Source organism: Natator depressus, chromosome 4 (assembly GCF_965152275.1).
Source record: "Natator depressus isolate rNatDep1 chromosome 4, rNatDep2.hap1, whole genome shotgun sequence".
In the NCBI taxonomy this organism is placed as follows: Eukaryota; Metazoa; Chordata; order Testudines; family Cheloniidae; genus Natator; species Natator depressus.
Window position 1 is genome coordinate 128,696,763 of NC_134237.1, and position 26,036 is coordinate 128,722,798.

A 26,036-nucleotide genomic window follows, 5' to 3' on the forward strand; every position below is an offset into this window, starting at 1 on the left:
TGTAGGTACGATTTACGGGCCAGACTTGTCCTTTTGGAAAATCCTCAGGCCTGTGTGCTCATCTGAAGCGGGACAAAGCTCTTCCTGAGTGGACAATTCATAGAAGAACAGAAGGGACTATTGTGATAATGTAGTCTGACCTCCTGTGTAACCAGAAAACTTCCCCAAAGGAATTCCTAGAGCAGATCTTTTAGATAAACATCCACTCAGAATGCTGGGGTTGAATTTTCAAACTCCTTCCCATGCCCTCACAACCCTCTGAAAACACATTATTCAGAGAGCACTCCTCCCCCTACACACCCACCTCAGCACCTCTGAAAAATCCCCTCTGAATGACCAGAGACATAACTGTGCAAGGGGAACATCCATTTTCACTCTTCCTAAATCCCCATCTCTGGCATCTTCTGGACAGCCTTGGCCAAAAGGCCTTGCAGCATACGTATAAGGTCAACATATCTGGGCTTTGTTACACTGACTTGCAAGATGTCAAATTAAAGACTGATGTGGTATAGTGGCCTGAGTACAGGCACTAGACTAACAATTAATGAGCTATAAACAACCAAACAATCATGCACACAGATTTGGTGAGACCAAACTAGAAACTTGGTTCTTCTTGAGAACATAGGCTGCTCGCTCACAAGCTAAAAGTAATATTCTTCAGCTGATTCTAGTAGTGGGTCTCATCCTCTCTTGTGAGCCACATCAGACTGGAGAGAAACATTACATGAAAAGCCAGGAACGCTGATATGTTACGTGTTCTTAGGTAACAGGGCCAGGTTCTTGGACTGGCAAACCAGTATCTCTATCACCTGGGGAGTAAGTAACCAAGAATCCTCCCACAGCCCACCAGGTAAGTAACAGAAGACGAGACAGAATGATGCACTTCAAAAACAAAACTGGGGTTTATTGGGGAAATATTAACAATATAAGGGAGAGGGTGGAAAAGCAGAGAAACAGTAAAACAACTTTGTGTTTGCCCCAAAATGGGCCTGAAGCCTGGTCCCCAAATGACCCTTAGCAAATACAAAGTAAAACCCTGAAACTCTGTACTTGTAGGTTTCCTCTGGACCCTTGTGAGATGAACGGATTAACTGGATATGAACACAGCTGCTGATGGTAAGCAACTGTCTGTCCTTTTGCTGCTAGGGTGCACTGGATCCTGGACCTGCCACTGCTGTCCAGCAGCTGCTGGGGACAGGAGGAACACAGGACCTTCACGGCTGGAACCAGGAATAGATGATATAGGCAAGTCACTGGAACCAGGAACGGTAAGTAGACTCAGATGTTAGATGTCTGATCAATGATATGGATCAAGTGGCCGGTGAAGGACTCCTCCGATGCCTGTGCAAAGAGACAGTTACTGGCTGCCTCTCTGATGGACAGTCCGACTGACAGGGTGTGCAATCCTTTTGTAGCCTCTGTGGCGCGAAAGTTCCAATTCCAACTGGTTTGAGGCAGCCTGTGCTTCCTGCCAAAGGAGAAAGGGTGCGAAAGTCTGTGAAGGAGGGTAGCAAAGCTGAAGTCTATGTTGTTCTCTCCTTCAGGCCAGACACCATCTTGGAAAATGGAGTCCATTAACCAACTACATTATTACAAACACAACACTATAAAACACAGTAAACTCAATGCAAGCCAAGAAACAAACATGAACAGGCATACATATAGGGAAGACTTCCCTACATATAAATTAAAGTTTTGGAAGATATACGAATGCTCAGGCTGCAGGCTACGGAGGAAGGATAGCTCAATGGGCAGGGTGCTAGCCCAGGACTTAGGAGACCCAGGTTCACTTACCTGCTCTGCTATAGACCCCAGTGTGGCCCTGAACAAGTGAGTTTGACCCAGCTCCACAAAAGGACTGAGGTCTGTGTGCTACTGTGATCCACAAAAGCCGCAACTCACCTGGTGCCTAAAGGTCCCCCCAGTGCCTAAGTTTCTGCCTCTGGGCAAGTGGCTGGATACCTCTCTCTCTTCTAGGCCCTAGAATAATCCTCAAACCACTGAAGATAGGCATTCGCTACCCTATCCTGCCTGCAGGGCCCAATGCAGTTAGGTGTGCTATGGGCATTCCTAACCCCATACAAAACAGTTGGGTGGGGGGACAGAAAGAGGCCTCTGTTAGCGCAGTGGATAAAGTACTCACCCAGAATGTGGGAGACCCCAATTCAATTCACCCCAGCCCTGCCTGAGAAGAAGGGATGAGAACAGGGGTGCCCCGCTTCTCAAGAGAACGCCCTTACCACTGAGCTATGGAATACTCTGATGTGGCTCTCACTCAGTCTCACTTGTATTAACTGGACCAGAGAAAGCATGAGCATGATCCCTTCCCCCAGTTTTTGTGTGGTTAGAAAGGCACCTAACCCATTCTCGCAAGAAGTGACTTAGTGGCTAAGCCACCTAACTCCAGGAGAGGGGTTCCCTGTTGTGGGTTGCCTACAGAGGTAGGCACCTCCCTGCAGCCCAGATTTAGGAGCCAAACTCCATGAGAGGGGCTGGGTTTAGGACACACCCCTCCTATTGCCTAGTTTAGGCAGCTCCCTGCCTAGCGTAGTGACTTCTGTGGATCCCAGTTTCTGGCACCGATCTCTCCCCATTCATCATACAGGGAGCCTAGGCACCTAACTCAAGCTTTGTGGAGACCAGTCAGATTCTAGGGACCAAAAACGTAGGTGTTGCGACATTTGGCATCACGGCACTTCAGTCTCTTTGTGGATCCGGGCCTCAGTTTCTCTGTCTCCATTCCTTATCTGTGAGAATAGGGATAACAACACTTCCCTGCCCCGCAGAGATGTTGTGAGGACAAATACATTAAAGATTGTGAGGGGTTCAGATACTAGAGTTATTGGGGACAGATAAGTACCTTAGGAGTACTATAGGGGGCTCTGAGGAAAACTTTCCCAGGGGACAGGCTATCCCATAATTGTGATGGTTTCTTGTAGCTGGTACTTGCTATTGTCAGAGACAGGATATTGGACTTGAGGGCCCACGGTATGATCCATTAGGGCAATATCTCTGTCCTTTGGCAGGACATTTAACTTCTCTCCCTCCCAGTTTCCCAAGTAATAGTACTTTTTCTACCTACCCGTCAGGCCAGTGGTCTCCAAACTGTGAGGCGCACGCCCCTAAGGGGGCACAGAGGAATGCTTTGGAGGAGCATGGTGGGGCCCAAGCCAGCCGCCACTCAGGGTGGCAGTGCCATCTATCCCTGCTGTGCCCCCAGCCCCGACCCAGCCTCAGCTGCAGCTCTGGCATCGACTGCGGCCCTGCACCCAGTCACAACCCCCGCTGTGGTCCCAGCCCTAGCTGTGGCTCTGCTCCCAGCCATAGCCCTCCTTCTGGCCCCGGCTCCTAACCGCTGATCCGGCCCCAGTTCCCAGTGGGGTGAGGGAACACAGACAGATTCCATTACAGGTATGGGGGGCACAACAGAAGAAGTTTGGGGATCACCGCCTCAGGTGATAAAGTGGATCGATGAGTTCATGTCTGCTCAGAACTCTGGCTAGGAAAAGTGCTCTAATTCTCATTGCTTCTGACTCATTAAAATGAATTTTAAAATTAGACTGCTCCCTCCGCCCCATGCTGTAAAGTTGTCAGTGCAAATAGCAATGAGTTTACCCTGAACTGTTTGCACGTGTGCAAGCAGGCACTGAAAGTTCAATTTTTCTAAAGGCCAGCAATTTGGGACTTGGAACTTGAAAATACACAGTTGCCCTCAGAGGTATGCAGAAGCAACAGGGCATTTAGATCCAGAGGCACAGGATTAGACTATCCCAAGTCACCAGTGTGATGGAATGTTACTTAATCCTGTCCAGAATATTGGTTTGTGCCCATGCATGAAAATACAATGAGATCCAATTACAGCCTTGCAGAAGTGTGCAGACGACACTCCTCATTCTCTACTGCCTCAATCAAGGGCAGTGACGGAGGAAGCTTTTATTGACATAGCATTGTGTGCCTTAAATGCGAATATCAATCTGACCTGGTGAGACCTGCCTTCTGGATGTTACTCCAGTCACCTGGATGCTGCCTTAACTAATAGGAGGAGCTGAAGCAAAGCTGTTAAGCAAGCAAGCAAAACTGCCATGTCCTTCCTTTCTCCCCCATCCATGGTCAGTACTCTGATTGTGTTGGTGTTGATCATGGAACTTCCTGAAAAGAATATTTTTCTATAGCTGCAACACTCCAGGTTTGGTCCAGCAAAAGAGCAGACTATAAATTCAGTCCCAGGAGGCTCTCTACTCATTGCAATGACTCGGAAAGCTGACAAAAACATTTGGCTTGATCCACCACTGTGTTGCTCCAGAATGAAAGGAAATCTCCAGTAATGCAGGGGTGAATCTTTCCCATTATCTCTGATGTGGGGAAGGGGCTGGTTTGGAGGCTCTGAGTACAAAAGTGCTTGCACATTCAAGCACTGTTGCTGTAAGATGTTTTCAACTCCTTGCAAAGAATCCAGGCTTCGATTTGTTTTACTCCACCTTAGGGATTCATTGTCATCAAGAGACTCTGCAAATGTCAAAACCATTATCAGTCGCAGGAAGGCAGGCTCTTAATTGAATTTTTTTCATCTAACCTCCTGCACTCAGAAGGAAAGGCTGCAGTGCCAGCATGGAAGTGGCCTTTTATAAGTTCCCGTCTGCTAAAAGCAAATGATCTTGAAAAAAATCTGCTTTGAAGGGAAATATTGGAGCTTCTGAAACGTTCTTCCCCCTCGCAACTGAACTGAAGCACCTGGCATCTCCCAGCTTATACAATGTACTAGTGCATCATAACAGAAGCCAAAAAAAGGGGTGTGTGAAATAACATTCTCTTTTGCAGGCTGCTGGTGTATCCATCCTTCTCCTTTATCCTTTATTCCCATTGCTTCCCTTCCCCATCCATTTAGAGCCAGGCGTGACAGGCAGACCTGAGATTCAGCTGTTTTAGTCCATAAATGTCACTTTGGACGGTCTCGTATTCTGAACAAAAATCGGGGTAATTGGAACAAATATCCTGATCCCTTATTAGCCCTTCTGCTTTATTAGGGCTGTCTCTCTCTCTCTCTCTCTGTCTCAGTTTGGTTAGATCAGGTCAGATCAGATCTGCTTTGGCTGCAGTAACCATCATTTTGTTACTATGAAATTAAGTTTGATCTTTCCTATTGTTTTGGCCTAAATAGTGGAAAGGATTCAAAAGGTTCAGGGCTATTCCTGATTGTTTTCTGGCATAAAACCAGGCTGGTTATAATAACCTCTCACATGCATACATCACCTTCCATTCCATCAGGTCCCAAATCCTCAAGGATATTAAGGTGCCTGACTCTGATTGAAATCAATGGGAGTTAGGTGTCTGAATACCTTTGAGGATCTGGGTCAAAGTGTCTTACAAACTCTGGGCCTGACCCTGCCCACTGTGAATAGCAGGAGTGACACCGATCCCTGTGAGCAGTCTGGCTGAAGTACATACTACGTGTTGTCAGGATCAGGTCCTATAAATGTACAACTGAAATGCCAGCATGAGCACAGACTGGGCCAAATTCTTTGCTGGCAATGCTTCACTGACGGCAGACCGGCACAGAATGTATGTGGTGGGAGGGGCATTTGCCAAAGACCATCAGAGAAAGCATTACAATCTATGGCACTTATGTGGCTCCCTGTTCCATAGTATCTGAGAGTCTCACAACCTTTAATGTACTGATCCGCGCACCCCTCCTATGAAGTTGGTCAGTGGAATCATCCCTATTTTAGAGATGGAAGATCTGAGGCACTAGAAAAACTAAATGACGTGCCTAAGGTGCAGCCTGGAGCAGAGCAGGTCAGTGGACCTGGGTCTCCTAAGTCCTGGGCTAGCACCCTGCCCATTGGGTTATCCTTCCTCAGTAGGCTGCCGCTTGTCAAAGAGCCGGGAATTGAACTCAGGCCTCCAACTAGTACCCAAGCACAGGACCGTCCTTTCTGTTTGTTCTTACTGAAATTATTACACATGCACAGCGAAACAGCTGCATTTTGCACAACCCACCATGCTGGTCCTGTCTCAGAAGGATGAAATGGGCTGAGCTGACTCTACCGGGCTCTGAATTTCTGGCAGATATTTCAGACCTGATGCTAAATCCAGTGGACCATTCCCTCTGTTGGGTGATGGAAGCTTTAGTTAATGTAATGTAAACTGCCTACCTGGACCAGAATTATCCCGACAGGAGTGCCACTGAAGTAAGTGGAGTTACACCAAGGATAAATCTGGCTCACATTCTTATGGCAGCAGTGTTTCCACTTCAGATCTCACAGTGTTGCAGCAACAGAGAAAGTCTGGCAAACTCAGGGCTGAAGGCTCCCCTCTGTATCTGCACTTCCTGACTGGGGGGAGTACAGGAGGTGAGTGTGTCACTTCCAAGGCAGGATCTCTTTTGGCACGCAGCCCCATAGAAGATCCCCTGTGGATCCAGTTCTGAGGATATTCAGGTGATTGGGGGGGGGCAGGTTTTTTCTGGCAGATTCCTCCACCTCCCTCCCCCAGACACCAACCATGGGACAAAGCACTAAATTACACAGCTTCCCTCTCTGTGCCATGAAACTTCCCCTCCTCCACTGGGGGCAGAGGGGCTCAAGATGCAGCTGAGTTTGGGGAAGCCTCTGGCAACACGGCTCCTGCAGCAGCCATGTTGCCTTGGTGCTGCAGGGAGTCCACAGGGCAGAGTAAGTGACTTCAGTGCTGATGCCCCACACATTGAACAGACCCCCTGAAATCTGCAGAATCAGCAGATCCCTGGGATCTTCCACTGGGGTAAACCTCAAGGCTTAATGGAAGCTTCACACGGAAACTCCATGAACTGAAACTCCTGGTTCAAATTCCGATCTCATATTAGCATAACCTGAGTGCTGTAATACTGTGGTCTGGGTGGTATTGGTGGCCTGTGGTATACAGGTGGTCAGACTAGATGGTGGTCCCTTATGGTCTACAACTCTGTGATAACAGACTATCTCTATTCTAGTCAAGGGAGCTTCTCTGGATTTACTTTGTGGGGACAGGGTCAGATTCATGTCCCTCAGAAATTCCATTCTGCTACGCAGATGTAACCTGCAGTGTGGAGATCTTGGCCTAATGACCCAACAGCCAATGAAAGGCAAATGGTAAAGACAGACGTTTGAAATGCAAACATCTGTAATAAATAATCTTATTAGTAACAAACGATTTGTTATTACTACTCTACTTCCCATGTGCAGTGTAAAGCAAAAGATTTATGACAGATCTTGGCCTTGTACAAGGATTATTTTTCTCTGAACTACCCTTAAACAATAATAAAATCTAGTCTTTTCCTTTAATTAGGGTCTTTGCCTTTTATGGGTTTGCAGTTTGCTAAGCTTTTTTTCTTTTTGCAGTTGGTTAATCATGGCTCCCATTGTTGGGACGGGGCAGGGGAGAAGGTTAAATTTACCCTGGTTCTTTTAAAGATCTCAGTGGCTTCTATAGCCTGCATGCACTTTTTAAAAAGGATATTTTCACTAAAAATCATTCTATCCCTTGATGGCAGTAGAGCTACAATACAAATTTATAGGCACTGATGCTGCATGGATGCATCTAAGTGAAAAAAATTGTATTTATGTTTGTCCATATATTTTTCTGTGGTCTCTGTTTTATATGATGAGTTTTAAGAGGCATAAGGCATAGGAAAGGCTTGTATTTCCAGAAGGAATTAATGCAGGGGATATTTCATTCAGTCAGAGACACCATAAATAATTGTAGGCGATTCTAAACATCCTCCAAATTTCTTCAGCTACCGCGCCAAACTTTGTAAGAAGTAAAACCAACTGTCTTACTACGTTTTGAACTTCCATTGCACATCATTTCCTTTCTGTGTTGACTGCTTAGGTAAGGTGGTAAGCTGCTCTCTTAGGCCTGGTCTACACTGGGGAGGTGGGGGGGATCGATCTAAGTTACGCAACTTCAGCTAAGTGAATAACGTAGCTGAAGTCGACGTACTTAGATCTACTTACCGCGGTGTCTTCACTGCAGTAGGTTGACTGCTGATGCTCCCCCATCGACTCCGCCTATGCTTGTCGCTCCGGTGGGGTACCGGAGTTGAGGGGAGAGTGCTCGGCGGTCGCATTATCGTGTCTTCATTAGACGCGATAAATCGACCCCCGCTGGATCGATCACTCCAGAGGTAAATGTAGACATGCCATTAGTTATGCAGCTTTCTGAGTTTTTACTTAGTTGGGAACATATCACCTCTAGGCATTTTACAATCAAAATAAATACATTTAAAAAACCTCAGAATTGCTATCAGCTCTTGGGTTCCAATGATGCTCAGACATGCTACTGATAAATGGCAATATTTAGTTAGATGACCAATTAGCCCCAGGCCTAGCTATGTATAAACACTGTTGCTCTGTTAGAGTCAAGTGGCTTCTGCAATAGATGATGGGGTGCCCACTAGAGAGCTTCCAAACTATTTAAAGGGATATTACTTAATTCCGATACACCGCAGTTCTCTATGAAATTCCATAGGATTTCAGAGTGACTTCTAAAGGATGCAAGTGGTTTAATTCCTGCTAAATTCTATAGTATTTTTGTTTGTGTGTGTGTTTCTTTTGCCCATAAGAGAGGAAAAATCCATTGCAGCGGAAACTTCCCTAGGAGCACTTGGGAGATCTACAGGAAGGGGCCTGTATAAGTGGTAATGGCAGCACTGCAGTCATTGTAACAGAATATAGGGCCATGTATAGAAAGTGTTTAATAACATGACTGAATTGAAGTGTGGCATTTGCAGGAATACTCAGCAATTTCTATTCGATTCTATCATGTCCATCACCATGGCATCTGAGCGTCTTCTATGAAACTGAGGAGAAAGGGGAAAAAAAGACTTGATAATATAATGTAACTTTTTAAAAAGGCTACATTTTCCAAGATTATATATATATATATATATATATATATATATATATATATATATACACACATATATATATAATGTGTAGCCCAAGGCAGTGTGCACTGTAATACATAGGAAACAAATACTGGCTCACTTCTTCCCCACCAGCAATCGGACTTGTTCATCATAGTAAGCCTACCTAAACTTGGGCTAAGTAACCTGCAGTGGAGCTAGTAGGTGGCTCATTGGTGAGCACAGGATGAATGATCGCCACCTACTGGCCACTAACAGCAACCAGACTTCTATTTAAATACCTAGCTACAAATATGGAGCCAATGAGCGATCATCGGATCATGGGGTGACAGATGCGGAAAGTCTATTAGTGAGCACTGTTGACAGATATTATCAATCCATCTATCTATCAGATTGTGATGACGTGTTGGAAAGGAGCTAGCCCCCGTGGTAAGTCCTGGGAAAAGGTCAAAGCTCCAGAGAAATAGTCCTTGGGGTTGGTGTTCTCGAACAGGGTCAGGGAGCTGGGGAGAACCCAGCTGGGCTGAAAGCTCAAGGCACTGAACAGGCACTGGTTGCTTTAGGTGTGTTTGGGGTTTTCTGTGTTCTGTTGTGGGATGCCAGGGAATCTGCTACTCTAAGAGAAGTGTGGGACTGCAGAGGAGCCTAGGATGGATAGAATATGCTGTGTTGAAGATTAGAGTTACATGAGTTATTGTTTGTACTGGACTCATCCCAGCAGGGGCGAGACTTTAAACTCGGCTGGTTGGAGGGCTGAATCCTAAGAAGAAGCAGACCACCACAAGACTGGAGTGTCTCTGGGCAGAGGGTGCCGGAGAAGGAGAGCCTGCTATGCCATGTGCTACCAGAAGGGGGTATGCCAGTGGTAAATCCATTATTCTACTCTGATTAAAATATCAGTATCCTATTAAGCTTCCCTGTGTTTACCATTGACTCCTGTTATTCTATTTCTTGTCCTGTGCACCCACCATAATATGCTGTGACTCTCATTGTGTGTTTCACTGTAAATTAGCGTGAAAGCTCCTTTGTTGCTAGCCACATAGTAATTTAGGGGCCTCAGCTCCAGAATTAGGACCCAAGCCCCTGTGCACAGCATCTCTGTGATCCATAAAACCCCTGTTTGGCTGCCACCTAACCTGTAGGCACCTAAACCCACTCGGCACCTTACTTTCCAGTGTAAAAATTCTCTAGCTGCCTAAGTTTTAGACCCTGCTACATGCATGTTGCTGCTCCACTCTAGGCATTGAGACAGCTATCTCCCAGCTAAGCCCAAGAGCGATTAATGAACCAGGGAAGATGCGTGTTCGGCTTCCTAACTTGGTTACAGGGCCCAATCCAGTAGGCGGTCTCTGAGCGTGCCTACCAGAGCAGGGCCCATTCAAACTCCAGTAGGAGATGGAGCTGCCCACCTTATAGCTCTTTTTCCAGCGGTTAGAGCACTCATTTGGGATGTGGGTAACCAGGGTTCAATTCCTCCCTCTCTGCCAGAGGGGGAGAAAGGATTTGAATAGGACTTTCCTGCCCCGGGGACATGGCTGGAATGAGCTAGGTGCCTGCCTCCCTCCACACAAAATAGCCAGAGGCTGCTCACTGATAGGGCCCTGCATGCAATTTAGGTGGCTGAATGTCTATCTTCCCCTGGTTTGTGAATTGCTCTGGGGCTTAGGTGGGAGACAGGTGTTGGGTCTGCCTAGAGTGGGGCAGCTGTGCACGTGCTCAGAGACAGGAATGTAGATGCTTAAGGAGCTTTTACCCTGAAAATTTAGGCTCTAAGTGAGCTTAGGTACCTACAAATGTTTGGTGGGAGTTTTGTGGATTACAGTGGAGCCTAAAACTGGACTCAGGGGCCTAAACCCCAGCCTCGTGCTTTCAATGGAAGTTAGGAAGCTAAATACCTTTGGGGACCTTGGCTTCTGTCTCAGCTGCCCATCTGTAAAACGGGGATCATACTGCTTCCCAACGGCACAGGGTGTTGTGAGGCTAAATACATTGAAGACGGTGAGGTGCTGAGATACTATAGATATGGGGGCTTCTAATTATCTTAGCTTTGTAAACCTCTGAGACAGAAAAAAAACGGTTTGGCCAGGCAGCCCACAGTGCAGTGAGGGAAACACACCAGCTGAGGATATTTACACCAGCTGAGGTATAGATACACCAGCTGAGAATATGACCAGTCCACTTTTAAATGACTCCAACAAGAAGAAAAATCTGATGGCAGATAAACTGCTGGTATTGTGCTCCTGGATATTCTGACATTAATAACATTGTGAACATTCAAGTAACAATGCCAGGGGAATGAAACAATCTTCAGTGTTCATTTTATTCTTGGTCTCATTACGTGTTGGGAAACCTATTACAGTACAAATGTTTTCTTTCTCCTGAAAGAAGAGAGGAATGGGGGGAAGTAGCTGTCATTTTGAAATATAAAATGGCCAGAGACAGAGAGATTATTGACAGAAAGGCAATACCAAGTCTGGACTTAAAATACAGTGGCTTTATGGGGTCTGCTGCAGCTTCTCAGTTATCTGCGTTTTTATGGGTTGGCTGTATGTTAAGGACATCTTTACACTTCTAATATATATACTGATGTGCAGGTCCAGTGTCTGTCCGAAGAATGTATCAGTAACTGAGTGATCTCGCTAGTGTGCATTTTCCCCTTGTAGGGTCTGATCCAATGCCCACTGAAGTTAATGGGAAAATGTCCATGGATTTCAATGAGCTTTGGATCAGGACTATTTTGAAGAAATAATGTATTCAAAAATAAAACTAAAAAGAGTATAGCTGCGTATCTGATGCAACTGGGAAAGGGCATGTGTACTGTCTCAGTGGAAGATGCTGGAAACATTCTCATTACACCCATTAACATTAATCAAAGTTATCAAGTTGTTTACACTCCTCATTTTATAAGGCCTGACTCTCCTCTCAGACCACAGTGTAATTTTAGCGGGCCTAGTTTTCCACTGGCATTTGCTGAAATGGTGTAAGGCTTGGAGACAGCATAAAATGGCAGTCCTAAGGATGTGGGCAATAGATTATTTTAGATTCTCAGAATTGCACGTTTGTGCTTTACCTCAGCTCCACACAATCTGTTTTAAGAGGTTCATGAGGAATGTGGTCTTTGGAAGTGGGGTTAGCCATCATGTGGTAGATGTGACTTTAGTAAGGCTTTTGATCCTGTCTCCCATGACCTTCTCATAAACAAACTAGGGAAATACAACCTAGATGGAGCTACTATAAGGCGGGTGCATAACTGATTGGAAAATCGTTCTCAGAGAGTAGTTATCAGTGGGTCCGGTTCTGTTCAATATCTTCATCAATGATATAGGTAATGGTATAGAGAGTACAGTTATAAAGTTTGCAGATGACACCAAGCTGGGAGGGGTTGCAAGTGCTTTGGAGGATAGGATTAAAATTCAAAATGACCTGGACAAACTGGAGAAATGGTTTGAAGTAAATAGGATGAAATTCAATAAGGATAAATGCAAAATACTCCACTTAGAAGGAACAATCAGTTGTACACATACAAAATGGGAAATGACTGTCTAGGAAGGAGTGTTGCGGAAAGGGATCTGGTGGTCATAGTGGATCATAAACTAGATATAAGTCAACAGTGTAACACTGTTGCAAAAAAAGCAACCATCATTCTGGGATGTATCAGCAGGAGTATTGTAAGCAAGACAGGAGAAGTAATTCTTCCACTCTACTCCGCGCTGATTAGGCCTCAACTGGAGTATTGTGTCCAGTTCTGGGTGCCACATTTCAGGAAAGATGTGATTATTCCCCTCTATTCAACACTGGTGAGGTCACACCTGGAGTACTGCATCCAGTTTTGGTCCCCACCCCCGCACTACAGAAGAGAGGTGGACAAATTGGAGAGAGTCCAGCGAAGGGCAATGAAAATGATTAGACGGTTTGGGGCACATGACTTACAAGGAGAGGCTGAGGGAACTGGGGTTATTTAGCCTGCAGAAGAGAAGAGTGAGGGGGGATTTGATAGCAGCCTTCAACTACCTGAAGTGGAGTTCCAAAGAGGATGGAGCTAGGCTGTTCTCAGTGGTGGCAGATGACGGAACAAGAAGCAATGGTCTCAATTTGCAGTGGGGGACGTCTAGGTTGGATATTAGGAAATACTATTTCACTAGGAGGGTGGTGAAGCACTGGAATGGGTTATCTAGGGAGGTGGTGGAATCTTCATCCTTAGAGGTTTTTAAGACCCGGCTTGACATAGCCTTGGCTGGGATGATTTAGTTGGTGTTGGTCCTGCTTTGAGCAAGGGATTGGACTAGATGACCTCCTGAGGTCTCTTCCAACCCTAATATGCTATGATTCTATGAAATTGGGGAAAGTCCAGAGAAGAGCAACAAAATTGATTAAAGGTCTAGAAAACATGACCTATGAGGGAAGATTGAAAAAATTGTGTTTGTTTAGTCTGGAAGAGAAGACTGAGAGGGGACATGAAAACAGTTTTCAAGTACATAAAAGGTTGTCACAAGGAGGAGGGAGAGAATTTTTTCTTCTTAGCCTTTGAGGATAGGACAAGAAGCAATGGGCTTAAAATGCAGCAAGGGCAGTTTAGGTTGGACATTAGGAAAAACTTCCTAACTGTCAGAGTGCTTAAGTACTGGAATAAATTGCCTAGGGAGGTTGTGGAATCTCCATCAATGGGGATTTTTAAGAGCAGGTTGGACAAACACCCATCAGGGATGGTCTAGATAATACTTAGTCCTGTCTTGAGTGCAGGGGACTGGGCTAGATGACCTCTCGAGGTCCCTTCCAGTTCTATGATTCTGTGATTCTAGAATTTACTCCAAAATCTTGTACTGAGGACCCACATGGGTTTGTGTACATTGTGAAGTGGTGGCATTCAGCACTAAGCTTTGATTTTAGAACTATCCACCCTTGCCTCCTCCTTCCTATTCGCACCCCCCATCTTCCTTATTTGATTTTAGGCCAGCAGCCTCCCTTGCCTTCAGAGACAGGCAAAACATAATGGGAGGTTAAAACCTCATTCTTCACATAAACCAAAACCCTCACTCCCTCTAGGAGCATCTCACTCAGTCTCTTCCTTTGGAAAGATTTCTGGGGTGCATGTGATGCCAAATGGGAGGGAACAAAACAAGTGTCTTCCCAGTGGCATTATAGGAGTTCTCAGTGTGGCACCGTCAGGCTGGAGCACAAATCCATGAGGGAGGAGCATATTTTGGTACCAGTTAACTTCTGATTATGTCTTCCATGATGGGAAGAATATAATTTCCCCTCCTTACTTCTTCATTGTTCCCATTTCTTTCCATAACAGGCACCATGGGGCCGGTTGGTGGAGTAATGTCCTCAAATTCACCATTCTCCATCTAATCCAGTTCTTCCTTCCCTTCAAGCAATGGCGCTGCACCCTCTGGCCTGGGCTGAACGCACAGGGTATTCCCTTCTCTTTCCATTAGGGTCTTCACTGGTTCTCTTTCAAGCAGGCCATTTTCACAGAACCCTCTCCCAACTCTTGTCTATCTCAATTTCACATGGCCCATCTCAGAAGCTGTGATTCCGTTTTAGATTATTTATGGCAGTCTCATTAAACAGAATGGAGTCAACACACATTGACTCAAAACACATATTCCCAAATTCTTAGTATGGGCTTTGAATTAACCCAGGCTATTGAACAATCCCTTGAACTGTTCCAACCTAGAGCTAGAGTTCATCTCCTTAAAAGTCTCTTTATATGTCAGTCACCTCTGAATCATTTTAAAATTAAAACCGCACTGTTGCAAATCTTGAGATTAACAATCCCAGCCTGTTCCTCAATGCTGTCAGGAAAAAGGCATCTTTCACCCTTGACTAAGCTGTCTTCAAGTGTCCTTTTTTCTTACATTTCCTGCACGTTTCCTCTTGCTAAGCAGACTCCTGCTATCCTGGGTTCTTCTTTTCCACACTTGCCACATTTCTGCTCAGAGAAATCGATGCTCTGAACAGGCCATTTTTAAAAAAATTTTATGGTGCTATTTCATAGGAATTTTCTTTCCTTTTGCTTCTTTTTTGCACCAGCCTCCCACAGCTTTGCTAAGTGATTTGAATATTATCTAGCCCAAGCTGCTGTGTCAGTACACAGATTCCAGGGCTGTAAAGTAACATTGGAATCATTAGGTCCAACGTCAAAGGCCATAAATCTTCCCTTCCCCCCAGAATTTCTAAAGCAGATCTTTTAGACCTATTCCAGCTTTACCTCAGATTTTATTTGTAACTGTATTTTCCTGAACATTTGTTCTTTAAAATACCCACTTTTACGCAGTCTTACATGTCTCACTTATGGATACCAAAGTCCCCATGCTCTGCTTATTCATACAGGACCTTTATAAAAGGCTTCTTGCACTTTCTTCAGGCCTCTGAATCCTTCTGTATATTCGCTTTAGAATTAAAGGCTCAAAGCTGTCATAATAATGTCATGTTTATTCTGGTGAAGCCTTCTTCTTCTGCATGGATTTATCAAAGGGGAAGTCTTGTGATGGGTGAACTTTCCCCTGGTTCAAACTGAGTCAATGCCTGGCACCATGTCTCTTTGTTTCCTTGTACTCCCCTCTCTGTCAGTTTCCATCTGTTGCTTGTCTTATACTTAGATTAAAAGCTCTTTGGGGCATGGGCTGTCTTGTTCTGTTGTACAGCTGCACAGTGAGGTCCTGGTCCATGACTAGGGCTGCTAGGCAGTACGGTAATGTAAAGGAATAATAATAATTAATTGTGAGGCATGACAGAAAATGTTACTTTCTTTCATAACAATCCTGCCGCACCTTGGTTTCCTGCTACAGCTTTAAAGTGACTGTACATGTATCCGCAAGCAACAGTACAAACCTTTGCTTGGACCACATGTGAGGCTAATGGCCTCCTTCCTCATACACCCATATAAGGCCTCATGAGTTCTGGTGAGCTGCAGCCCTCCTGAGGTTCACCAGATTCAGGTGAAGTTTTGCTTGGTTTCCTTAGGGTTCATCCAAACCCCAGGGCTGTGAAACCAATAAATCAGATGAGCAGGTTTGGATTTATGAATGGCATGCAAATTGGAAGCAGAGGTTTTCCAGCTCCTTAATTCATAAGCGCTCTTTTGCAGTTGTAAACCTCTGTAATTATGGGTGTAACATATTATGCATGTTTATAACATTTCAATTTCAAAAGTGATTTTAACAAACTGAAATGCATGTTGATTGCTTATTCCTAAAGAGGGAGGGCACAGCAGCAATTGCTTTGGATGAAACCCTCCCTTGGAAGCTTTTTGTGACAGCTGTGTTAACGTTGCAAAAGTCCCAGAATACTCACTCTTCTTTACGTTGCTGCTTGGCACCAGGGCCAAATTTTGCAGTCCTTTACTCATGCAACACTCCCATATAATTCCAATAACCACACCAGAATTTTCCTCAATGCCTGACTGTGGTGAAGGAATATGTGTGGTGCACAGTAGTTACGGATGGATGTTAGCAGATAAATAAAAAGGGCCAGATCCTCAGCTGATATGCATTGGCATATCTCCACTGAAGATAATAATAGTGTAGATTATGTCCCATTACTTCAGAGCCAAACCAAAAACATGCTTGGAGATTGCAACCTTCTTTGTCAATTAAGGAGCTGCATTAAAGTCCATTGACATTAATGAGAGACTTTCCATTGACTTTAGTGGGCTTTGGATCAGGCCCTGTCAAGGTTCCTCCCCCACTCTGAACTCTAGGGTACAGATGTGGGGACCTGCATGAAAAACCTCCTAAGCTTATCTTTACCAGCTTAGGTCAAAACTTCCCCAAGGTACAAAATATTCCACCCTTTTGTCCTTGGATTGGCCGCTACCACCACCAAACAAATACTGGTTACTGGGGAAGAGCTGTTTGGACACGTCTTTCCCCCCAAAATACTTCCCAAAACCTTGCACCCCACTTCCTGGACAAGGTTTGGTAAAAAGCCTCACCAATTTGCCTAGGTGACTACAGACCCAGACCCTTGGATCTTAAGAGCAATGAACAATCCTCCCAACACTTGCACCCCCCCTTTCCAGGGAAATGTTGGATAAAAAGCCTCACCAATTTGCATAGGTGACCACAGACCCAAACCCTTGGATCTGAGAACAATGAAAAAGCATTCAGTTTTCTTACAAAAAGACTTTTAATAGAAATAGAAGTAAATAGAAATAAAAAAAAAATCCCCCCTGTAAAGTCAGGATGGTAGATACCTTACAGGGTAATTAGATTCAAAACATAGAGAACCCCTCTAGGCAAAAACCTTAAGTTACAAAAAAGATACACAGACAGAAATAGTTATTCTATTCAGCACAATTCTTTTCTCAGCCATTTAAAGAAATCATAATCTAACACGTACCTAGCTAGATTACTTACTAAAAGTTCTAAGGCTTCATTCCTGGTCTATCCCCGGCAAAGTCAAAATATAGACAGACACACATACCCCTTTGTTTCTCTCCCTCCTCCCAGCTTTTGAAAGTATCTTGTCTCCTCATTGGTCATTTTGGTCAGGTGCCAGCGAGGTTACCTTTAGCTTCTTAACCCTTTACAGGTGAGAGGAGATTTCCTCTGGCCAGGAGGGATTTTAAAGGGGTTTACCCTTCCCTTTATATTTATGACAGGCCCTAAATATCTGAATGTAAGTGTGATGTTACACCCCAAATTCTTCAGAGAAATATGGTTATGATATGCGTATGGCATAACTAAGATATATTTTATGCAAGATGGCTCGTGTAAGGTATCATTGGAAAGGATATGATTTACTGAATGTGACTGTCCAATTTGTATGCATGTATCATTGCTGTATCAAAAGTTAGGAATATTGACTACGTAACAATTACAACTCTGTGTTTATTTGCAACACCCACCAGACAACAGGCCATCAGCCTCGATGGGCCATTAGGAAGAAACAATAAGACTTTGAAGATACTAATCTCTCTCCTCCTGAGAGGCATCCTGGGATATAGCTGTGACACTATCAGGTCAGGTGGTCCTGTCACCTGATACAAAATACCACCTTGGACACTGCTGGTGCTTTTCCTCTGTAGGGGGATGGGGATCAAACAAAGGCTTCCCGCCTTAGGTAAATCCATTTTAAGGCTGGGGAGGATTTTAATCTTGGCTCTCCTCCATTGCCTACCCAAGAAGAAAGACTGCTGAAAGTACCTGAGGCCAAAGTCAGGGGTGAGTCCAAACTGAGATGGGATTTCAGTCTGTAAAGAGAATTAACTGGAACTCTAAGCTACAGAAACTCTGCAACCTGCCTCAAATAACATTTAGGGTAAGAAATTCCATTTTGTAACCTGTTTCTTGAGTGTATTAAGCTTAACTCGCATATTTTGTTTTATTTGCTCAGTATTCTGCTTTGTTCTGTTTGCTATTCCTTATAATCACTTAAAATTCACCTTTTGTAGTTAATAAACTTATTTCTTGTTTCTAACATAACCCAGTTTTTGCAATCCATATTTGCAGGGGGAAATAAACTGTACATATCAATCTTCACATTGAGGGAGAGGGTGAATTTTTATGAACTTGTGCTGTGCAGATCTTTCTGTGCAGTGCAAGACAAATATATGTTTGGGTCTGCACTCCAAGGGAGGTGATCACCTGAGTGCTGGGGCAAGTCCCTTAAGCTGAGTCTTCCCAGAGCTAATCTCAGTGTCTGTGTCTTTCTGCAGCTGGGTGTGGCCCTACCAGTGTGTATGCTAGAGAAGGTTTAAGAGCCTGGTTCAGCAAGACAGGGTAAAGGGGGCCTGGTCTGGTGGAACAGGTGGGCTTAGTGGTATACCAGTACATAAGGTGGCACCTTAAGAAGGGGGCAACCCGTCACAGTAAGTATTTAATTTCTGTGCACATACTGAATCTATGTAGTTGAGAGAAGATGTTTCAGGAGAAAAATGGACAAGAGACCACTCCAATCCACCCTCATTTGTATCAGAAATCCCGGAATGTCAGGGAGAAAGGAATGTAGATGAGATGAGAATGAAGATATTAGAAGGCATTTCTATGGCAGCCAAAGTTGTTTGTTGGAAGAAGTTCATCAGAAGGCAATTCTGGTAAAGAGTTTGTTACTAATAAAGAACCAATGACAATAAAGAACCAATGACAAAAAACAGAGTGATGGGTTTTCTGGAGACAGTGGCTGACTAATTCTGAGATGCAGCTAGTATCTATCTGAGCTGGCTTATTGGTCAAGACTTTGGGCTTGTCTTCACTATCGGGAGATAGACGCTGCTGCAATCTATAGAGCGGGTGTTGATTTAGTGGGTTTAGTGAAGACCTGCTAAATCGACAACAGAGCGCTTTCCGGTTGACCATGGCAATCCAGCTCCCCGAGAAGAGTAAGGTAAGTCTACTGGACAGCGTCTTCCGTTGACACAGCACAGTGAAGACACCGGGGTAAGTCAACCTAAGCTACGTCAACTCCAGCTATGTTATTCACGTAGCTGGAGTACCATAATTTAGGTCGACTTACCCCGGTAGCAAAGACAAGCCCTTTGCCTAATTAACAACAAAAGAAATGATACATTTTTAAAACAGAAGCTCTTTGGTTATGAATGAAAGTGAATATTCATTACTAATTGGGTACACACATAACAGACAGACAGGACTACAGCATAAGACAAGTTGAAATGCCATATAAGCTCAGTTTGAGTCTACTGCAAAATAAATTCAAGATACTGGCAATACGTATGTGACGTTTCTATTGTTGTAATATTTATCAAATGATTGTTAGTGTTCAATAATCACAGAACCAGGCAGTTTAAAATAGATGTATGCGGATTATTGTAGATTAATTAAGAAAAGCATGGGCATGTATTATAATGTCGAATGACTAGAGAGGATTGTAATATAATAAGAAGCCTTCTGTTCTAGATCACTGAGTTCAATTATGGCTCCAGGTAATAGATTTTAAGGCCAGACGGGACCTCTATATCATCTAGTCTGACCTCCTGTATAATACAGGCCATAGAATTCCACCAGTTACCTGTGTATTGAGCCCAATAACTAGTTTTACTCATGTATAGCTTCCAAAAAAGCATCCAGGCTTGATCTGACAAAATCCATCATCTCCATTGTTTATTCCAATGGTTCGTTAAACCCAAGTCAACAGTGAGCAAAAAATAATTGTGCCGGATGTTTTTGTAATGTCAGACCTAGAGGGATGTCATCATCGGGGCCTTAGTCTGGGAACCTTTGGGTCTAAACCACGACCCTCTACCGTTTGAGCGATAGGACAAAGTTTGGTTGCTAGTAGGCAGTGGCTGACTTATAAACTTCTTTATAAGATTCCCCCCGCCCTCCTGCTGGTAATAGCTCACCTTACCTGATCACTCTCGTTACAGTGTGTATGGTAACACCCATTGTTTCATGTTCTCTGTGTATATAAAATCTCCCCACTGTATTTTCCACTGAATGCATCCGATGAAGTGAGCTGTAGCTCACGAAAGCTTATGCTCAAATTTGTTAGTCTCTAAGCTGCCACAAGAACTCCTGTTCTTTTTGTGGATACAGACTAACACGGCTGCTACTCTGAAATTTCTTTATATCGTCCAGCCACCAGGAGGAGATAAAGCAATTCTCTGTCAATAATTAGAGCTGGTGAAAACAATACAAAAATAATTTCTAAATAAAAAACATTTACATTTTGCTGGGTCAAATGAATGTTTTAAAAATTTCCTGAAAAAAATTTTTTTTTGAAAAATTTCATCTGCTCCCTCCCGCAAGAGCAATAAAACAAATTACATCCAGGTTTTCTGTTTTTTCTCCTCTCTCACTTTTTAATTTCTGACCCTGTTTCACTTTTCAAAACATCTCCAGCTTTTGAAAAAATGAGAGCAGCAGATTTACTGAGTTTTGTGTTTCTTTTTACTGTTCTGTAACTGTTTCAATGTTGAGGAGTTGGAAAAGTTAGAACAGAAAAATGAGGGAGGAGGGGAAAAAAGTGAAGGCAGAAAAAAGAAAGAGAAACCAAAACCCAGAAAATGTGAAAAACAAAAACTTTATGCAAAAGGCCACTGTTTTTTAGGGGGGAGGGAGAAAGGGGGGAAGTGTTTTTGCTGCTTGTTTGGCTTAGATTTTTTTGAGAGAAAATCTAACAAAAGTTAGATGGGGGAGGGATAGCTCAGTGGTCTGAGCATTGGCATACTAAACTCAGGGTTGTGAGTTCAATCCTTGAGGAGGCCATTTGGGATCTGGGGCAAAAATTGGGGATTGGTCCTGCTTTGAGCAGGGGGTTGGACTAGATGACCTCCTGAGATCCCTTCCAACCCTGATATTCTATGAAAAGTAATCAGCCCTAATATCAATGTATATTACATAGGCACAGGGAGTAAATTATGCACAGCACAATGAATTCCATGGCCAATGTCCCCCTTCAGGCCAGCATCACTCCCTTTTGTAGGTGTGATAGCTATGGACTCCCATTCCCCGGTGGATGTGTGGGGACACACACACACACACACACACAAATATGCTCATGGCTGCTTTGTGCAGCACTGACCTCCTTTCCGAAGGTCCCTCCACTAATGTGTACATTAGCGTATACTACACTGACCCCTGTGTGAATTTAGCCCAATCACCTGTGATTTGCTGCTGTGACTGTTTGGGAATCTACATGAATTTATGCATACCAGTTTGATTTTAAGAACTCTCTGTCTGTTTATACCCTTATTAAGGTATTTCACTGTATCCTTGCATCATCGCTCTTGTGTTAAGGGGAGGGAGATTTGCACCTGTGTGTCCCCCTGAATGGACTATCAGAAGTTGAATAACACTGACCTACCAGGATAATATAGTCTCCTGACCAAACACTATTGACTTAGTAATGCCTGTTATTACTTGTTAACCAACAATAACAAACATGGTGTTGGAGGCCACAGCCCACACATGATTAGAGAATGGGGAAAAAAAGAAGGGAAGGACTGAACAGGAAGGCTGTAAAAAACCTGCTTTTAAATAAGGGCACACTCTGTATATAAATGAGAGCCCAGAACCAGAAGAGAAAACTGAGCAGGAGGAGAAATGGGTCTGGAAATCCCTGAAGGACACGAAGCCTGAAAGTGTTCTCAGGAGTGAGGAAACTGAGGTAAGGTCTTGCATGCAGGTTTCTGTTATTTTTCCACAGACCTCTAGATCTTTTGTTCTATGCCTAGGAGTAAGATGTATGTGGTTTAGAAGTGCCTAAGCAAAGTCTTTGTTACATACTTTAACTGCCACAAAGTCTCTGAAAGGTGGAACAATAATGCGGAGAACCCACAATGATGGAGCTCTGAAGGACATGCTTGAGCTACTGGGGAGACTTAGAAGAGGAGCAGCAGGACTGGTCTTGAAGCCTAGGGCAGCTGGGCCCCACATCTCAAGAAGGGATACCAGCATTGTAGTCTGAATCCCAGGAGTGAACCTGAAGACTAGACACAGAGCCAGTGAATGGATACCGCTCAGACTCAGTAAGATTAAAAGGAGGTGAGATACAAGGTTTCGGTCTAATAGAGCAGCCTGCTGACCATCCACAATGGGGAGAGCTCAGCCAGAGCTGTAACTCTTGCTCTGTTGCTTCTATAAATTAAGGATGCTGGTCTCCATACAGTTCATGGAACCCCACAATGCCACACTGAGTCGCTTTTCGGAATACAATAACACCTGAATGTCAGGAATCAAATATCGAAACAACGGGCTGTTTTAAATGTGTGTGAAAGAGTCTGTGAAGTACCCACCTTTTTCTTTTGCCAGTTCATTGAGACTGATTCTGGTTTTGCTTACCCCTGGTGTCAATAAGAACTGACTCAGTTCAGATCAGTGGAGTCAGAGTTGTCAAAAGAGTCTGGAATCAAAACTGGGCCTCAGTGAAGTGGGAGCTCTTCGCCCGTGCAATTTGCCCACGCCTACTTGAAAGACTGCAGAGAGAAGTTCCACATCAAAACCAGATCCCAGCTGCTTCCCAATTTTCTTCCCAAAGCAGTTGGGATGAGACGAATGCTGCGTTGACAGTACGGCACTCAAATGCGACATTAGCTCTTTTTGCTGAATAACCCTTTAAAACCAATGGACTGAAAGCCACATGCTAACAGAGCGCACACAGGGGAGAAACTAGACTGTGTCCGTTCTCTGCACACTTTGGTTACACATGCTATTCTGCTTTTTTCACTGAGAAGGCAGCAGGTGATGTTGAGTTAACCCGGTCATAATAGCAGCTCCTCCTTTTTCCTCTGAAAATCAATCGAAACAGTCCACACTTGGGAGCTCATTAGTACAAACCATTCCGAAATTTGGAGGCAGTTGTTGAAATTGTAGATTTAGGCAGTTGTGTAACACCATATGCCTAGAACTTCAGAAAGTGCAGAATTTTGTATTTACATTAAATAGGACATGGGGAACAATAGTGTTTGTTCTGGTGCTTTATCTTTACTCAAGCTAGTTAAGTCTATAGCAGACTGCAAAGAGTTAGGGCAGGTCTACACTATGGGGCTCAATCGACCTAAGTTATGCAACTCCAGCTATGTGAATAACGTAGCTGGAGTCGATGTAGTTTAAGTCGACCTTTTGCAATGTTTACACCATGTTGGGTCAATGAGAGAAACTCTCCCATCGACTTACCTTATGCTTCTCGTTCTGGTGGAGTACAGGAGTTGATGGGAGAGTGATCGGCAGACAATTTAGCGGGTCTTCACTAGTCCCACTAAATTGACCCTGGTGGATTGATTGCCATGGATCGATACCCCGGTAAGCCCTCAGAAAATGCACACTGGAAAATACAATCCCAACTAGAAAGACATACAGAATGATGTGGTCTAAATTAACTGTTACCACTCAAGAAAGATCTTGGAATCTTTATGGATAGTTCTCTGAAAACATCCACTCAATGTGCAGCAGCAGTCAAAAAAGCAAACAGAATGTTAGGAACACTTAGGAAAGGAACACTTAGGAAAATAGGACAGAAAATATCATAATGTCTCTATACAGATCCATGGTACACCCACATCTTGAATATTGCGTGCAGATGAGGAAATGGGTATTTTGGAATGGGAAAAGGTTCAGAAAAGAGCAATACTAATGATTAGGGCTATGGAACAGCTTCTGTGTGAGGAAAGATTAAAAAGACTGGCACTTTTCAGCTTGGAAGAGAGTCAACTAAGTGGGGCTATGAATTGTGGTGCTAAAGCCAGGCACTGAGACTGAGTTCCCCCGCAGCTAGGGATGTCAATCCTGCACCTTCCAGGAGCACTGTTATATACGTGTTAGCAATAATGCTGCTGGAATGACAGCTCCGAAGGTATTCACAATGGTAGGTGTACCGATCGGTGTTTGATATTGGAAGCAGCAAACCCAGAGACACAACAATCCAGGGGCTTCAAAGAGCAGATTTTTATTGCATCTTTTTCTGAAATCGCACATGGTCTGTACCTTGGGCGGTTCCAGCTGATTCACCTCCCGGTGCCTGCCAGGGCTGAAAGACTATAACTACACCACGGCACTGGACAATGACTGTGAGACCTCAGGAAGGCCTCAGTCTCTCCTTCACCTCTTACACAGGTGGAATTACGTACTTGGTGCACATTAATGCAGTGTGAGAGGGCACATTTTCCAGAAAATTATATGATAATCCAATTAGATGCTAATAAAAGGGATGAGGGAACCATTTAAGTTAAAATCAAATGTGACACACAAACCATTGCCCAAGAGGTAGAGTTCAGTTAACTCCTTCCCTTAGCTTTCACTGCTATGCAAATCTGCATTTTAGCTTGTGGCCAGAACTGGGAGCAGCCGTGCTCCAGTACTCAGGAAGAGGCTCTTCATGACATCTCCCATTGACGAAGAAGCAAAAGCTACGAGGCTCCAACAAAATGGCAAGAAAGTAAATTTTCCCCCAAAGTTTCACACCAAGGGCCAGATCAATACGAGCATTTGCCACCTAGCACAATCATTACTATCTTGAATAGGCTCAAGATCTACTCATAGGGACATAGAACTGGCAGGGACCTCCTGGGTCAATCAGTCCGGTCCCTGCTATTGCTGGGAACCCTGTCATATAATCCCTTCCATAAACTTAATACTGTGGTATTAAGTACTACACCAGGTAACAGCTGCAGAATCAGACCCCAAGTCTGCAACCTCGAGAGGTTCAGAGATGTTTTAGATAGGAATCCTGACTTCTGAAGATGTACTTAGACCATAGCTTCAAAGAGAGGCACAAACCAAAGCTCTGAATCTGAATGGCTTTGAACTTTGGGGACCCAGAAATTTCAGCTGCCCTGCTAATTTCACAATGGTCCAAGTCAAATCCCCATGCCTGGACACCAACAAACTGAGGACATTTGCCTCAGGACTCATATCTAAATATTGCAGCTCAGCCCCGTCTATAATAGTATTTAGATTCATATTGAACTCTAGCATCCTGATTCTCACTTACATTGGTCTAAATCAAGAATAAATGTAATGATCCAGATTCTGATCTCAGATATACCAGTGTAAATCTGCAGTAACAACATTGAAGACAATGGTGTAAAAACAAAGACAGGGAGAAATGAATCAGGCCCAATGGAGTAACACTGGAGTAAGTTTGGTGTAAAGAACAGGATCATCAGGCCCTTAAACCTGAGATTGGATCTTTTCAATGGGTTTTTAAATATTTAGGTAGGGGAAATAACTGTTCAGTTCATCTTGCTCACCTCTGAAATGCATCGTATGAAAAAAAAGATGGAAAGGAAGCATGATCTGTACAGAATCACGTAAAAAGAAATGGAATAAAACAAGAAAAGAAATTAACATGGGTATTTCTTCTGGGCTGGTCCAGTTGCTAACTTCACTGCCAGAACTGCTATCCTATGTGCTCCAGTCATTTCCATCAATGATCAGCATGCACTTTACCATTTACCCCCACATCTCTGAGTTCTTACATCCCATCACTCTAAGAAGGGATTTAAGTGTAAAATTTAAAAGAAGACAAAGTAGGTATGTTCTACCCTCCCCCGCCATCCCTAAAGAATTGTTAACATGGGGGTCTGCTCTGAAAAGTGGCACTTAAATAGGACATTGAGGGATTGTTTTGCAATGACACCAAAACAAAAGGGCTGAATTTCCAGGAAAAAGGTCACTTTTTCTATCTGCCCAGGGAGTAACCTTCACATCTGAGGGTCAAGCTGGTTTCTCTCGTGTTTGTTTTTTCTTAT

The 26,036-nt window shown here is 43.9% G+C and overlaps 1 long non-coding RNA gene across 1 annotated transcript in view; it reads right to left on the reverse strand.

Annotated features, from left to right (window-relative positions):
* Window positions 1–1,391: 1,391 nt before the first annotated feature.
* The window catches only part of LOC141986006 (uncharacterized), a 176,683-nt gene continuing 152,038 nt past the window's right edge, over window positions 1,392–26,036 (reverse strand). Inside the window, exon 3 of the long non-coding RNA XR_012639098.1 lies at window positions 1,392–1,468. This is a non-coding gene — a long non-coding RNA (uncharacterized LOC141986006). The remainder of the gene's footprint in view (window positions 1,469–26,036) is intronic.